The following is a 17,891-nucleotide window of genomic DNA, read 5'->3' on the forward strand; positions in this document are numbered from 1 at the left end:
ACTGTGGGGATCTGTTACAGACCACCTGATCAAGAGGACTCTGTGGATGAAGCACTCTATAGACAGATAGGAACAGTCTCATGTTCACAGGCCCTTGTCCTCATGGGGGACTTCAACCACCCTGATATCTGTTGGAGGGATGGTATGGCCCAGCACAAGCAATCCAGGAGGTTCCTTGATTGTTCGGAAGAGAATTTCATCCTGCAAGTAACAGAGACAAAAAGGACAGGTGTGATGCTTGACCTCATGCTCACCAACAGGGAAGGGCTGGTTGGAAATGTGAGGCTCCAGGGCAGCCATGATTGCAGCAATCATGAGATGGTCGAATTCGAGATCCTCAGGTCACTGAGAAGAGCATGCAGAAAGCTCACTGCCTTGGACTTCCAGAGAGCAGACTTTGGCCTCTTCAGGAACCTGCTTAGTAAGGTTCCATGAGATATAGCCCTAGAGGGCAGGGGGGCCCAAAACTCTTGGTTGATATTCAAGGATCACCTGCTACAAGTTCAGGAGCATTGCATCCCAACTAGAAGGAAGTGCAGCAGGAGGGCCAGGAAACCCCCTTGGATGGATAAGGAGCTCCTGAGGAAAATTCAAATGAAAAAAGAGGCTTATAAAAGGTGGAAGCAAGGACAGTCAGTCTAGGAAGAATATAGGGATGTTGTTGGGAAGCTAGGGACCAGCTTAGGAAAGCTAAAGCTCAGAATTAAATCTAGCAAGGGATGTGAAAGATAACAGGAAGGGATACTATAGGTACATTGCAAATAAAAGACAGGCTAGGGACAATGTGGGCCCTCTCCAGAAACTCTCAGGAGAACTGGCTACCCTGGATTTGGAGAAGGCTGAGGTTCTGAATGACTTCTTTGCCTCAGTCTTCCCTGGCAAATGCTCTGACTACGCAACCCAGTCTTGAAAGGCAGATGCAGGGACTGTGAGAATGATGACCTTGCGCCCACTGTAGGAGAGGATCTGGTTCTAGACTATCTTAAGAAACTGAATGTGCAAAAGTCCATGGGACCTGATGAAATCCATCCACAGGTCCTGAAAAACCTGGCAAATGAAGTTGCTAAGCCAATGTCCATCATATTTGAAAAATCGTGGCAGTCAGGTGAAGTTCCTGATGACTGGAAAAAGATGAATATAACCCCCATTTTCAAGAAGGGGAAAATGAATGATCCAGGGAACTACAGACAAGTCAGTCTCACCTCTGTGCTTGGCAAAATCTTGGAGCAGATTCTCCTGGAAGACATGCTAAGGCACGTGAAAATAATGAGGTGGTTGGTGACAGCAGCGTGGCTTCACTAAGGGGAAATCCTGCCTGACCAATTTGGTGGCCTTCTATGATGGGGCTACAGAACTGATGGACAGGGGTAGAGCAGTTGATGTCATCTGCCTGGACTTGTGCAAAGCTTTCGACACTGTCCCACATGACATCCTTGTCTCTAAACTGGAGAGATATCAATTTGATGGATGGACCACTCAGTGGATAGAAAACTGGCAGGATGGCCACATGCAAAGAGTTGTGGTCAATGGCTCAATATCCAGCTGGAGACCAGTAACAAGTGGTGTCCCTCAGGGATCGGTGTTGGGACCGGTCTTGTTGAATATTTTTGCTGGTGACATGGACAGGAGGATTGAGTGCACCCTCAGCAAGTTTGCCCATGACACCAAGCTGTGTGGTTCGGTTGATATGCTGGAAGGAAGGAATGCCATCCAGAGGGACCTTGACATGCTTGTGAGGTGGGCTGATGCCAACCTTAGGAATTTTAACCATGCCAAGTGCAAGGTCCTACACGTGGGTTGGAGCAATCCCAGGCACAGCTACAGGTTGGGCAGAGAACAGATTCAGATCAGCCCTGTGGAGAAGGACTTCAGGGGGTTGGTTGGTGAGAAAATGAACATGAGCCGGCTTCAGTGTGCGCTCGCAGCCCAGAAAGCCAACTGTATCCTTGGCTGCATCAAAAGGGGCGTGATCAGCAGGTCAAAGGAGGTGATCCTGCCCCTCTACTCTGCTCTCGTGAGACCTCACTTGGAGTATTGTCTGAAGTTCTGGTGTCCTCAACATAAAAAGGACATGGAACTACTGGAACAAGTCCAGAGAAGGGCCACAAGGATGATCAGGGGACTGGAGCACCTCCCGTATGAAGATAGGCTGAGAAAGTTGTTGCTGTTCAGCCTGGAGAAGAGAAGGCTGCGTGGAGACCTCATGGCAGCCTTCCAGTATCTGAAGGGGGCTTATAAGGCTGCTAGGGAGGGACTCTTCACTAGGGACTATAGTGATAGGACAAGGGGTAATGGATTAAAACTTAAACAGGGGAAGTTTAGATTGGATCTAAGGAAGTTCTTTACTGTATGGGTGGTGAGGCACTGGAATGGTTTGCCCAGGGAAGTTGTGAATGCTCTATACCTGGCAGTGTTCAAGTCCAGGTTGGACAGAGCCTTGTGTGACATGGTTTAGTGAGAGGTGTCCCTGCCCATGGAAGGGAGGGTAGAACTAGACGATCTTAAGTTCCTTTCCAACCCCAACCATTCTATGATTCAATGTAATAGACTTCTGGATTGTATTCAAATAGAGGTGAGGAAATCCTGTTGTGTTGTTTCTTTTTTCCCTGAATCTTCTGTATAACTGGCAGCTTTCAGTCTTCTCACTTGCAAAACACCAAAACAGGGAAACCTGCCAAACAAAAACCAAAACACCCAAGCTGCAACTTTGTGTCACAGGATGATTTTGAAAGGTGAAACTGAGATGAGTTGTCTAGTTTTTGATAAGAATGAGTTGGAAGGAACCATCCTGAATGCTTAATGTCCCAGTGAATCCAAAAGGACACAAAGTGACTGAACATGTCAGTGAAAGATGTCAAATATATCAAAAGAATAGACCTCTGTGGGATTTATGTATCTCCTTGCCTGCTTTGGAAAGAAGCCTTCATAGAGGTAGAGTACACAAATGTCAAAAATATAATTATAAAGCATTTGCAGCACTGACTTCTTCCAGGACTCTCTCAAACTTTCTTTAATAAATTCAGTTTTGCCTGAAAATCTGCATAGAGTTTGAACGAAATTGAATGTTTCAGGGACTCAAGGAGCATGCCTTCCTTCTGGATCAAAATGGACATGAATTTCAATTAGATGTTCCCATTACAATCTGTCTCCACCTGTAGCTTTTATCAAAATTGCTGGAAAGTGTGACATATTGTATGATCAGGATTTGTCCACTAACAGGAGTGTATCAATTATCTTAGTTAAAAAAAAGGCATAAAATGTGTCATGTGTGCATATATGTGTGTATATGTATCAGCTTCCCACGAATGACTTAACTGTGACAGGCAATTGGTATGGGATTTGAAAGTATGTATACGTGGCTTGTGTATAAATACATATAATGGTTTATATTCTTTTCATCTTCGTGATAAGGCAGATTATTAATTAGGGTATGTCCTGAATTCAGCTATAGCAGTCATTTTTCTCCTTCTTAGTAGCTCGTGCAGTGCTGTGTTTTTAACTTTCAACCTGGGAACAATGCTGGTAATAGCAATGTTTTTAGTTGTTGCTAAGTAATGTTTAGTCTGACCGAGGACTTTTTGAGTCTCATACTCTGCAGGGTGTCCTGGGTTCAGCAGTAGCAGTCATTTTTTCTCCTTCTTAGTAGCTGGTGCAGCACTGTGTTTTTGACTTTCGGCCTGGGAACAGAGCTGATAATGCTCAAATGTTTGGTCTGGCCAAGGACTTTTCTGAGCCTCATGCTCTGCCAGGGAGGAGGGGAGGCCGGGAGGAAGCAGAAACAGGACACCTGACCCAAACTAGACAAAGAGTCATTCCATACCACAGCATGTCATGGCCAGTATATAAACTGGGGGCAGTTACCTGGAAGGGCTGGGGCATTGTGGGGTTGGATGAGGTATGGGTCGGTGCTTGGTCGGGCTGGGGGGGGGGGCGAGTTATCAGTCGGCTAGTGCTGAGGTGTTATATTCTCTTCCCTTGTTATTTCCTTTATCATTATTATTATTGGTGGTAGCAGTAGTGATTTGTGTTATACCTTAGTTACTAGACTGTTCTTATCTCAACCAGTGGGAGTTGCATTCGTCTCGATTCTCCTCTCTGCCCCTCCAGGAGTAGGGGGAGGGCAAGAAGGGGGGGGGGAGTGAGTGAACGAGCTGCCTGACTGGTTTTAAACCAAGACACAGTGAGCGGAAGTTGGGAGGAAGCAGAGACAGGACACCTGACCCAAACCAAACAAAAGGGTATTCCATATCACAGCACGTCATGGCAGTATATGAACTGGGGGCAGTTACCCGGAAGGCCCAGATCACTGCTCGGGTCGGGCTGGCTATCAGTCAGCGGGTGGTGAACTCTTCCAGGTATTCTCTTCCCTTGTTATTTCCCTTATCATTATTATTATTGGTGGTAGCAGCAGTGGTTTGTGTTATACCTTAGTTACTGGACTATTCTTATCTCAACCCATGGGAGTTACGTTCTTTTGATTATCCTCCTCATCCATCTTGAGAGCTGGGGGAGGAAGAAGATGGAGTGTGAGATAGTGTCTGTGTGGTTCTGAGTTACCTGCTGGGGTAAAACCATGACAGGGTGATAAATTAAGTGTTTCAAAAGATTTATTTTGATGCTGGCAGAGTAGTCAGTAGTTATTTTAAAATGTCTGTTTAGTAGTGAAGTTTTTTTTGAACATGAGTTTTATGGGATCTTTTTTTTTTTTTATGTGTAAGACCACAAGTTGAATCCCAGAGCACTGGTATGAACTCAGGCTTATGGTCCACCTCTGATGTGTCTGTCAGTGGCATCCCCCTGCCAATCCTCTGAAGTTCTTCTGACTTACCACAGCTGTTGCCATGCAAGGATGTTGTGATGCCCTGAAATGGAGTCTCCCTACTGCCACTTAATACACAACATTTCCTCAGCTGGGGGGTATCTACTCCACACAGGTGATGCTAAAGTAGAGTAAGTTTCCATCCTTTCTCGCTGACTTACACAAAGGCATTTTGAAGATGTTGTGTACATTTGCACAAAAACAGTCCTTTTTCCTAAATTTCTAAGCCACATTAAAATTGTGTGTGGGGTTCCTAAGAGAGCAGTTTTGTTAATTGGTTTCATGGCATTAATGTGATGTTTAAAACTTTTCAGTAGCACTCAGAGCACTTGCTTGTCTGCATGTCTTTTTGTGAGACCATTATTAGAGCTGTAGCTTATTGTCCTTACCCTTGCAAGTTGGTTTAGGACTGTTTAAGTATAGTGTATTAATATGGCAACACTATCATTTTGTTTGGAGGGTTTTAGGTGTGCGATTTCTTTTTATTACTTGTGGCATGCACTTGCAGAAGGGAGAAATGAGTTACTGAGTGCTGTGGAATGGGCTTGGTATATTCACATTAGCTGCAAAGGTAAGAAACAAAGGTGAATGTAGATGCGGTTCAGCACTGAAAAGAGAAGGGTAAAGTGTGGTGTTGAATTCTAAGTGTGGAAATGGAGACATTTTGATTAAGTTAATAATGTGTTCCCTACCCACTGAGACTTGACAGAGCTCTTCAGTTTGTTGGTGATTTCTGCTTAGAGGGATGAGGGAGTGTTAAGTGGAAGATGCAAATTATTGTACTTCAGGAAAGTCTATGGGTACCTTTGGAGTGCCATATGAAATCTGTGTGAGAATCAAGATGCTAATATGTGAATAAGTGCTTGGTTTTTAGTGTGGTTGGTTTTTATGTGCCTTATGTATCAGAAGATGGGGTTGGCTCTCTCTGCTGCTGAACAAATTGGCATTTACTAATTTAAATAATCTTCTGTATATTTTCATTGTGGGTCTCAAGAAAGCTGCACATCATTGTATTGATACTGTGGGGTGCATAATATGTTATTTTGGGCTGCCACTGTAAGACACCACATAAATGCTGATAAATGCAGTAGTCCTACTGATGTGTCACTTTACTGAAAGTCAGTCTTATCTGGTGGAGGTGCATGTTGCAGGCAGGAGTTGGCTCTAGAGTTTTTGTGTGTCAGTTTTGCCAGGTGCCGACACATGCTCATAATAGACTTCTTATTAAGCAGCAACTTTGATAGAAAAACCAGGTGAGCTTAGGTGTGTCTATTATGCTGCAGTGAATGAAATTCAAACCCGTGGGCTTGTGAGGATAAGAAGAATTCACATTTTGGTATATGCATGATGAACTTTGAGAGATGACAGAAACCTTGCTACCAACAACCAAGAAAGAAGGATCAGATAAGGCAGGCATTCCTCTAAACTCTGCCATCTAGAATACAAATGTTAGTTGTCATCCTATTCCTGATTCATGGAAGAAAATGATAGCAGTGTGCCTTTGTTGAGACAAATGTTGCAAAGCAAACCCAGTCCAAACCAAAAATCCAAATCAATAATAAGGAAACATGGTTTGAGGTTAAAGGCCCTAAGACAGTGCCGGCGGCATATAACACCGACTTTCAACCTACCTTACATAGTAAATGTTCTGTAAGAAAAAGCACATAGCACACCATTCTGACTGAAGAAGGAAACAAAGCATTGCTACAGGAACAAAGAGTAGGTTTTCACTGAGGGCAAAAGCTTAGCAGGATTCCAAGAAATGTTGGCTGGACAAGATCATCCAGAATTAGCAGGCTATATATATTGAAGAATTTAAGAGGAATTTAAGAAAAGAAAGGAATTGAGTCCTTGGATCAAACTTCATTCGGGTTTAAGAGGAACCTTGGTATTTTAAGTGCCATCTTCAAGAATTCTTCTAATTCCCACTGTTATTAATAGCCTATGATTAAATGAGAATACGGGAATAAGGCAACCATGGAACTAAATGGATATATTGTCTTCCACTCTTATCACTGAATTCTTATTTTAGGCTTTGGTGTATCATACAGATGTATGCATATTTTCTTTTCCCGTGGCAAGTCAGGACAATAACAAAGATTTCCAGGGAATACTGACTGGTTCCTCCACTTTGTGAACAAGCATTATATGCAAACATCCTGAAGCAGATGCCCTTAAACCAGTAGAGGAGATGTGAACCCAGTGACAGCAACTACCAGGGAAAAAGTCAGAAAATATTGGCAACAAAAGTAAATTGAGTTTTTTGTAGTGACTCATAAACACTAGGAATAGTCAAGTAAATGTCGGGTTAGACCAAAGTGCTCAGGGTAAAAAGACAGCTCTTGAATTATTTCAAATGACCCAGTAGCCCTTAACATGAATTACTTGTTGAACAAGTTCAGTGTCTCATGCTGTTGAAAACAAATCTCTCTCAAAGCACCTTTAGCTTTTAGTAACCTCCAATGTGGTGTAAAGCAGAGTGAATGTCCTGGATTGCCAGGCAGCATTGTGGTCTTTTTTCTTTTTTTCTTTCCTTACTTTCTTTCTTTTTTTTTTTTTTTTGATTAACATTTGGCACTTACTTAGGTAGAAATGGCTGGGCTAGCATTTCCCAAAGATCTTACTATAGCATATGTTCATAGAATGTATATTGTTCTGTCTGGGGAAGAGTACAAAGCACTTAAAAATAAGGTCCAAAAAGGTAGATTCAAATGGATAATTATAAGTATTAATATCTGATGATAACTCTGAGTTGGCACATCTTCTGTCTTTCTGTCGTGATTTAAACCCAGCCAGACAGGTTGTTCACTCACCTCCCAGTGAGTGGTGCCAGGCTGACAGCAATCGAGGCCCCCCCCCCCCCCCCGGAGGAACGGGGAGGAGGATCGAAAGAGTGCAACTCCCACGGATTGAGACAAGAACAGTCCAGCAACCAATGTACAACACAAATCACCACTGCTGCTACCAACGACAACAATTATAAGCGAAAATAACAAGGGAAGAGAATACGATACCACCGGCCAAGAAACGAGTCCCACCCGGAAGCCCGTGTCCTTCCAGGTAACTCCCAGTTACCCCTCACCCCGGCCATGACGTGCTGTGGTATGGAATACCTCTTTGGCTAGCCTGGGTCAGGTGCCCTGTCTCTGCTTCCTCCTGGCTTTCCCTCCTCCCTGGCAGAGCATGAGCCTCACAAAGTCCTTGGTCAGTGTAAACATCACTTAGCAACAACTGAAAACATCGGTATCACCAACACTGTTCCCAGGCTGGAAGTCAAAACACAGCACTGCACCAGCTAGCACAAAGGAGAAACATGACTGCTACTGCTGAACACAGGACACTTTCCAAGATTACCATGATGTTCTTAATTAAAAAACCTCCCAACTGCTGATACAAAAATGTTACTGGACAAGTGTGTGGGCAGTTTCTTTTATTTTCCAAAGCTTCTCCCTGCTGCTGCCAAATGCTTAGGAAGACCTTTGCTGAGGGAGTGAACTGTCCTCAATATGAACAGTCTTTAGTTTCTGTTATAATAAGTATAATTCTTAAGTGGTTTTTGTTTTTTTTTTTTTCCTGCCACAATAAAGGCAAGTGATGTAGAAGAAGAACATCAGACAATACAACCCCCCAACAGAAAGTATTTTTCTTTTTTGACTCACTCACCACTGAAAAATAAAAGTAACATGGGAGTCATTTCAGTGATAAAAATTTTGTGAGCTCTGACTAAAAATGATTGTGACTTTTGAGTAACCACAGGTTCTGGAATGAAAGGTTTTATAAAAACAAATTTTTTAATCTACGGCTTCTTCAAGCTGTACTGAAGTCCTCCTGCTACTACTTAGTGTGTTTGCATACAGTAAGAAAAACAAAGATTTGAGAGTTTTGTTTGTTGTTTTTCTTTTTATTAATGCTCTTCTGAAGGCTATTTCTTTGTGCCTTCTGTCCTGCATAACAAATACAGGTCTATCTGGAAATTCATTGTAGGTCCTGGCTCTATATTGCCTATTTACATCCCTCAGTTGTTTTCAAATTGTCTAGGCTCAGCTATTCTGTCTAGGCTCAGCTATTCTGAAAAGCTCATGGCTGTTGTGAAGTAGGGAGCTTATTTAAACTGGCCAGCTTCAACAGTTAATGCACTGTCTCTGAAACTGCCAATGACACTAAACTCGGTTGTCAGAGTCAACATACTGAGCCTATTAAAATCTTAATAACTTTTAAAATTGGACTCTAGGTAACAAACCATTGTTCCTGTGCATTAGATTTTCAGTAGATAAATCCATTAAACTATGTGTTATCGCTTTTCTTCTCTCTCTGTTGAAGACTGCCCAAGAAGTATTTTTAGAAATCTGGTTGAGTATCTCTAACAGTGGAACAACATAAGTCAGTTATCATTGGAGTAAATTCAACTCATCCAAACAAATTCTGCTGTGTTAGGAATTTTTTTCTGCTTTTCTCTGTGTCAGCTTATTGATGGTATTTGAATTTCAGTGCCTGAAATGAAGGTAGTTGGTTTAAATAAGCCAAAGTAGGGGGAACATAGCTATAGTGCTTGCTTGTTCCCTCTAATTTCGGAGCCCATAGCCCATTCTCATTTTAATAAAGGAGCTGTCAATGGCATTCTATTGTCTCAGCTTCCAACAGAATGACAGAAAACTGACAGATGGCAATATCTATAATGGGAGTTTAAACATGAGTTTCCTCCTTCAACTTTTTCTGAATGGGAAGGAAAATTCTTCTGCTATGATTCTTGCATATCACTTAAAGTTCTCCTTCATTAATAGATGTGAGTGGGAGGTCAAAATTGAACTCTTTAGTAGAAACAAAGTTGCAGCCTTAATTATGAAGGAATTTGTAGATTACTCATAATAATCAACCAAAGTTTGAATGCTAAGTTTGACTGGCAGAAAAACATCTGTCACCATTATTACTATATATGAGACCAAATCCACTTGCAGACAAGTAACAAGTGATTAGACAGAACTAGCAGAAGTAAAAGGACTGTTACGAGAAACTCCTTGTAATCCTTGTCCTTCAAGAAGAATAATTAGTGGCATTTTAGATATCTCAGCCACTTGCAATGCTTTCTGAAAGCAAATTAAACAAAACCAAGCATGATCATATATGACAGCAGTGACTGAAATGAGCCGTTCTGCTCTACTATCCTACAGTCTTTACATGCTGTATTTCTGTGCAAAGTTGTCATTAGCAAATAATCTAGGGTGTTATTTTTGCACAACAATTCACAACTAAAGATGTGAAAGGTGGGATATGTATAGCACATCTAACCCAGATGTGTAATTTTTGGTAGTAAACAACGCCTTGAAATGCAGTTGTCCATTCCTCTGTGCTGCTGTTGCAATGTGTATGCTAAACTTTTACAAGAACCATAGAAAGTGAACTGAGGAGCATAGTGGGTAGAGAAAAATATGTCAAAGCAAATATGCCTGACCTGAAGGTGGGTCATCATCAAAGACTATGAAGCACATATCAGTCTTCATGAGAATTACTGTTTTCTTGAGTCGGTATTAGCAGCCATGCTAAATGCTGCTAAGCTCTGCTATTTTCAGCAGAGTTTTCTGCCTTAGTACAAAAGGGTGAATTTGATTTGGGGTTTCTTTAGCAAACAAAAGCTTTACTGCAAAGCAATCCAGATGCAGCACTTCATTTTTAAAGTCTAATTATTGAGAAATCTGCATCAGAGAATATTAGTATTGATATATTTTGGTGTTTAGACAAGAGCATTCTCTTAGAAACTTGAGTTAAAAAGGAAGTGTTAGTTAGTTAGTTCTGCTAACTGTAGTTAGTGGCAGCTTATCTATGTATTTTCTCCTTACGTGGTTAAATATTTCCTCAGCAATTTAGGTTTCATCCAGCAGAGAAGATTTGATTTCAGATAATTCTTCTAAGAAAGCAGTTGGTACTTTAGTCTACCTTTCATCCACATCCATTTATCCCAAGACAAACACTCATAATTCAAAATAAGAACAACGTGCCACTTCTCATTTACAATGAATTGGTAGGTAATACATTTCTGTTCTCAAACACTTGCCTACAAGTGGTCATATCTCCAAGGAGATGTTAATTGTAAAATATGATATGATTTTCCGCTTCTCCAAGGAAACATAGATGTCCTTGTGCAATTTATAAAATGTCTGTGTTCTAACTTCATTGACAACTGGAATATTTTTCTTTGTCTTCTTTCCCTGTCACTATTTATAATGACCAAACCAGAAGCAACTAGGGAATCTGTGCCTTTGCAGACAACACAGTCCTATTTCCTTGTTACTTCTGAAGTTCACATAGCAAGTATCACAGTATCACACAGTATCACAGTATGTTAGAGATTGGAAGGGACCTCGAAAGATCATCTAGTCCAATCCCCCTGCCGGAGCAGGAACACCTAGATAATGTTACACAGGAATGCGTCCAGGCGGGTTTTGAATGTCTCCAGGGAAGGAGACTCCACAACCTCCCTGGGCAGCCTGTTCCAGTGTTCCGTCACCCTCACTGAGAAGAAGTTTCTTCTCAAGTTTAAGTGGAACCTCTTGTGATCCAGTTTGTACCCATTACCCCTTGTCCTATCATTGTTTGCCACCGAGTAGAGCCTGGCTCCGTCCTCGTGACACTCCCCCTTTATATATTTATAGACACTGATAAGGTCACCCCTCAGTCTCCTCTTCTCCAAACTATAGAGACCCAGCTCCCTCAGTCTTTCCTCATAAGGGAGATGCTCCACTCCCTTAATCATCTTCGTTGCCCTGCGCTGGACTCTCTCCAGCAGCTCCCTGTCCTTCTTGAACTGAGGGGCCCAGAACTGGACACAATACTCCAGATGCGGTCTCACCAGGGCAGAGTAGAGGGGAAGGAGGACCTCTCTCGACCTACTAACCACCGCCCTTCTAATACACCCCAGGATGCCATTGGCCTTCTTAGCCACAAGGGCACAGTGTTGGCTCATGGTCATCCTGTCGTCCACTAGGACCCCCAGGTCCCTCTCCCCTACACTGCTCTCTAACAGGTCATTCCCCAACCTATACTGGAACCTGGGGTTGTTCCTGCCCAGATGCAGGACTCTACACTTTCCCTTGTTATATTTCATCAAGTTACTCCCTGCCCAACTCTCCAGCCTATCCAGGTCTCGCTGGATGGCAGCACAGCCTTCTGGCGTGTCAGCCACTCCTCCCAGCTTAGTGTCATCAGCAAACTTGCTGATAGTACACTCAATTCCCTCATCTAAATCATTGATGAATATATTAAATAATACCGGTCCCAGTACTGACCCTTGAGGCACTCCACTAGTCACAGGCCTCCAACTAGACTCAGCCCCATAGACTACAACTCTCTGGCTTCTCTCCTTCAGCCAGTTCGCAGTCCACCTCACTACCTGATCATCCAGTCCACACTTCCTCATTTTAGCCGTGAGGATGCTGTGGGAGACTGTGTCAAATGCTTTGCTGAAGTCAAGGTAGACCACATCCACCGCTCTGCCATCATCCATCCACTGTGTTATTTCCTCATAAAAGGCTAAGAGATTGGTCAAACATGATTTCCCCCTGGTGAAGCCATGCTGACTGCCCCTCATAACCTTCTTATCCTTGATATGCCTTAAGTAGTAATTGACAGGAAGTGTGGCTCCTTAGATTGGGACCCTGTTGTCGATCGTACAAATACTCTATATGCAGTTCATAATTTATTCCCAAATCTTGTACAATCTAAGCATAAACCTCTCGTCAGCAGTGAAATTGGACAAATAGATGGAGTTGATAGAGACAGGGAAGTGATGAAGTAATGGGCGTCAGCATGACGACTACAGTCTCCACAGTCTTCATTGTCTGGCTTTTAGGATGTTTTGAGTTTGGGCAGAAGCAGCCATTCAGGTGGGCACAGAAACTGAAGGTGGTTAGTGAAGGTCAGGTTTAAGCATGAGAGAATAAAGGGAGGTGTGAGAAATCTTGCAAAAGTAAACTGTGTGACACTGTGGAATAAAGGCTGTAAATATTGTACAGCATTTACCCCCGCACCACAAAAAAAAAACAAAACAAAAAACCAAACCAAAACCAAAAAACCCCAACCAAACAAAAACCAACTCAAATGCACAAAAAAAATCCCCAAATCAAACACACACTCCCCTAATAGGAGTACCTCCAAGCAGCTTGAAAATATCCATTAATTACTTCTCAGTGGGAAATCATACAAAGATCATTTAACTTGTTTTGGAATTGGCAATCAGTTGCTGCTAATATCTAGATCAACACTGCTACCATCTGTCAAAAGCAGAAAAGAAAGTAGAGATTATGGACAAAGCACTGATTTTGCAGTAGGGATGGATGTTCATACAAAGCACTTACACCAGACGTTGAATTCAAATTAAAAAAAAAAAAAAACAACAAACCAGCCTGTGAGACATTTAGGGGTTTTGTGTAGTAAAAATCATCATAGCTCAGATTTTGCGTCATCTGACTTTTTAAGTGAAGTCTGAGCCTTGCTACCCAGAAGCAAAACAACCTGAAGTTGCTAGAAAATGACTGGCCATGTTCCTAACAGCCTATGCAACTGACTACCATCAACTGACTACCTGACAGCCAATGCAACTGACTACCATATTGACTACCATCAGTGGTCCACCTTGGCCTCCAATCGGGAGACTTTGAGACACACCATACGTAATGCTGTTGTCTCCTTTGAGAACACACGCAGAATTAGTCTCGAGGAGAAAAGACAATGTAGAAAGAATCGTGCCTTGTCTATACCACCCAAGGAGACCTTTCACTGTGCTTTTTGCAACAGGATTTGCCTACCCCACACTGACCTTTTTAGTCATCAGCGTGCTTGTAGTAAGTGTGGGGAAAGCCCTTCCCAAATCTTCATTCACAAAGTCAAGCCATCATCATTCAACTGAAAGAGCTTAAAAGTTCCAGGGACTTTGATGGCTCCTTGAACCTCTGAGCCTCTGCTGGTTTTCAAATTATTTAAATGAAGTCTCACCCCAGCTGCAGACTTGCATTACATTATAAACCTGCCCATCATCACTGTGACACATTGTGTAGAACGAAGACCTGCCTTTATAAGGCTTCTTTTTCTTCACTTCTGCAGAACATGTTTTTCTGTAAATAGGGAAATATTCTGTAGAATATGTAACTGACCATGTCTGTGTTTTTTTTGATTACACATATCTCCAAGGGTATAAAGACTCTCTTATTCATCTTTTTTTTTTTGTTTTAAGTATCTAATCAGAGGGTGTGGTTTTGTGGTTTGGGGTTTTTTCCTCCTTTCTCAGACTTGTGAGGATATTCAGTCATCTTTGATTTTAGTTGCTATGACAATGACTTTTCTATCCTCAATGAATCAGTTATACCAGGCAAAAGGTGAAACTGTCTTTCACTACTTGAAAAACTGGGCCAAAGTATCCAGCAAATGTTTAATGTTAAATACCTTGTTCAAAGCGAATGAGCATTTTCATCAGCTGCCTGGGTAAAAAATAGCTCCTATTAGGTATTAGCCAATCTCTCATTTTCTATAGAACTAATGTGCTGGTGCCCTTGAAACAGCTGAAGACTTTTTTTTTTTTTTTTTTTGAGAATCACAGCACAGGAATGAGGGGGCATATCTGTGGCAGGTGTCTTACATCTTTTCTTTCCCCATTCCCCTTCCCTTTCCTTTCCTTTCCTTTCCCCTCCCCTCTCCCCTCCCCTCCCCTCCCCTCCCCTCCCCTCCCCTCCCCTCCCCTCCCCTCCCCTCCCCTCCCCTCCCCTCCCCTCCCCTCCCCTCCCCTCTCCTCTCCTCTCCTCTCCTCTCCTCTCCTCTCCTCTCCTCTCCTCTCCTCTCCTCTCCTCTCCTCTCCTCTCCTCTCCTCTCCTCTCCTCTCCTCTCCTCTCCTCTCCTCTTTTTCTTTCATTTCATTTCATTTTCCACTTTTTTATAAAACCCATGAAATCCTATTATTCACAGAAATACCCATCTGTCTTCCTCTTTTCCTCCTCCAAGTTTGATTAGAAGCCTGACATACTGTGGGGAGGAGTGGGATGAAGTATATGGTTATTGCAACTAACCATATGGGAAGACCCCCTTCCAGACATGATCTTTGAAGGTGCACAGTGTTCCTGTTTATTTTTCTGTTGGCTTTTTTGGTTTGTTTGGTTTGTTTCTGAGCTGCTTAGAGAAGTGACAATGTGCAAGTCATTTTAAGAATGGGGGTGGTTGTGTATATGTCACAGATGCTAGAAAGGAGGCAAATAAATACAAAGGTGCTCCTTTTAGAATGTAATAAGATTTGTGATGACTCCAGTGTGGAGGAATGGGTAGTATTGAATGCGGAAATTCAAACCGTCTGATAAAGATCAATTATGATTGTATCTGATCATGAAAATTAGGGTATCTTTGTTCACTTCCTGCTTTTTGTCAACTTTATAATTCTGAACTTTACTCACTCAAGAGTACTCTGTGGGAAGCTCTACTCCTTGTTAGTTTGTGTGTGTGTATTAAGTAAGATTTAAGTAATCTGGACTTCCAGTAAAAGTCAGCTGCTGAACCATTTCATTTTAGCTGATAATATGTCAAGTGTGGCTTCTAATGTGATTGAAAAAAATGCACATAGTAAGAGCCAAATTCAGCTGCTTGCCACTTGGTGCCACTCTAGCTTTGTGAACTGCAGTCTCACCAAAATAATAGATCTTTCTTCCTGTAGGTTTGCCAAATGCCGTCTGAAATATAACACTCTGGGCAACCATCTTTCAGCTGTGTTGGTCTGAGTCAGAATAGATGGTGGCTGATGGACAAGGAAAGGAAATGGTGCTATCTATGAGTGATTGTAAACTGAATGTGTGGGTATGAAAGCACTGCAGGTTTTAGTTTACTAATGCTGCTTTTAGTTCAAACTTGAAACTGGACTGTACCATTTCAGGGACTGCTCTGAGACTGTTCTATTCCTGAAGAGAAATAGAGACAGTCATTGAATGTACCTGCAGATAGTTGCACAAAAAACACAGAAAATTGTAGCATGTGTGTTTCGTACTCCATTTATTGAAGTACTTTCATAACACATCTGTCTCCTTAGACTCTAGTATCTTGATCTAAAAAGTGTGGTGTAATATGGGTCATTCCTCTGCAGGCAACCCCATCATGTTTCCCAAGATGTGCAATTATACTAAAGAAGACACATGGCCTTTGGTAGCGAGGAGTTTGAAGCTGTGCTAATTCTGAGACAGTAAGCTGTCGTGGTTTAAACCCAGTCAGGTAACTTGTTCACTCACTCCCAGTGAGTGGTGCCGAGGTAACAACAATCGAGGTCCGTCCCGTCCCCCCCCCGGGGCTCTCCCCTTCCCCGCTCCTGGAGGAATGGGGAGGAGGATCAAAAGAGTGCAACTCCTACGGGTTGAGACAAGAACAGTCCAGCAACGAATGTACAACACAAATCACCACCGCTACTATCAACTACAACAATGATAAGGGAAAATAACAAGGGAAGAGAATACGACACCACCGGTCAAGAAAACGAGTTCCACCCGGAAGCCCGTGTCCTTCCAGGTAACTCCCAGTTACCCCTCACCCCGGCCATGACGTGCTGTGGTATGGAATACCTCCCTGGCTAGCCCGGCTCAGGCGCCCCATCTCTGCTTCCTCACAGCTTCCCCTCCTCCCTGGCAGAGCATGAGCCTCACAAAGTCCTTGGTCAGGGTAAACATCACTTAGCAACAACTGAAAACATCGGCTTCACCAACACTGTTCTCAGGCTGGAAGTCAAAACACAGCACTGCACCAGCTACCACAAAGGAAAAAACATGACTGCTACTGCTGAACCCAGGACATAAGCTCTCCCCATGAAGTTTTGTAAATGATACTGGCATAAAATTTATGATTTCTTGCAAGGTAAATGTTATTTGCTTGTTGAAGGCAGTACTGTGCAATCTGAATGGCGCAAGAGCCGAACTGTGGGACATGAGACAGAAGATTGGATGGACAAGGAGTGTCTGATTTGGAATGGGAGTAGTATAATCGGAATCAGGAGAGGGAGAAAGGCTGTGGAACTCTCTCTATTGGACAGAGCGAAGAAGTGAGTAAAGAAAATGGTACTTGGATGTGGGCAGCTAGTAGCAATAAATTCTGCAAATATCTGTAAAATAAATACAGGAGCTTAAGATTTTAAAAATTACCCTAATTCCTATATTTTTCTAAGCTTTTGACAATAACTTAGTAGAGTGTCCTTCATAACTGTTAACTGCTTGACCTAACAACCACGTAGTTTCTTTCAGTACAAGGTCTGTGTGATAGACTGATACAGGTAACAGGTAAGTTTTCAGCTTCTTATATGCCACCTTCAGTGAAGTGTTTAGCAAATATCTGTATAAGCATTACTTTGCTGCTCATGGATTTCAAAGCAGAGAAAACTGCTGATTTAGAAACAAAAGGCTAGGAATTAAAATAAAATTACAGAAGCTGGAAACTTGCTTAACACCTTTATTCCTGAAAAGGTGACTAAGGAGCTTTAACCAGGAGAGAAATAAAGTTAACAAAATTGAAGAAAGGATGTCTAAAGGTGTTGTTTTGCAGTTATCCTTTTCTGATGCTTCCCTTGTAGGATTAATGTTTTTCTCTCACACACCCTTCTTTCCACCAAGAGATCACTCATGGTTATTTGGATTTTGGACCTATCATCTTACCACTTTTTTATTACTTTTCTTGTACTTAATGTTGTGTATAATATTAACCTGAAATGATATTTCAGTTGCAGATCTCTGCAGAAGGGGATAGGAATATAGTAAGCTGTTTTCTGCATATTAGATGCACTTTGTTGGGTAAACTGTTGTACAAGTTGGTTTATACAAGTTGGCAATTATTACTGTTACAGTGGGATAGTCCACACAAGAAGGCATAAGACTTTTAAGGATCTGCAGAAATTGTAAATTAAATGGGTATGTTGGAAGTTGAGTTTGCATGGTGAGCCAAACAGGAATGAAGTACTGCATTTGGATAACACTCAGGGGGAGTTGCAACTTGATGTCAGATGGATAGGTGTCTGCTCTTATGACCAGTGCTCTCATTTGGAGTCTCAGAATCCTTTGACCAGCTCCTTTCA

At 42.3% G+C, this 17,891-nt stretch overlaps 1 long non-coding RNA gene across 1 annotated transcript in view; it reads right to left on the reverse strand.

The window, feature by feature from the left end:
• Nucleotides 1-17,891, reverse strand: part of LOC133270836 (uncharacterized) — a 303,762-nt gene that overhangs the window by 130,882 nt on the left and 154,989 nt on the right. The window lies entirely within an intron of this gene.

This window comes from Pezoporus flaviventris, unplaced genomic scaffold (genome assembly GCF_033815535.1).
Source record: "Pezoporus flaviventris isolate CSIRO_AGI_PZ_B2104156 unplaced genomic scaffold, CSIRO_AGI_Pfla_v1 ptg000023l, whole genome shotgun sequence".
NCBI classification, from domain to species: Eukaryota; Metazoa; Chordata; class Aves; order Psittaciformes; family Psittacidae; genus Pezoporus; species Pezoporus flaviventris.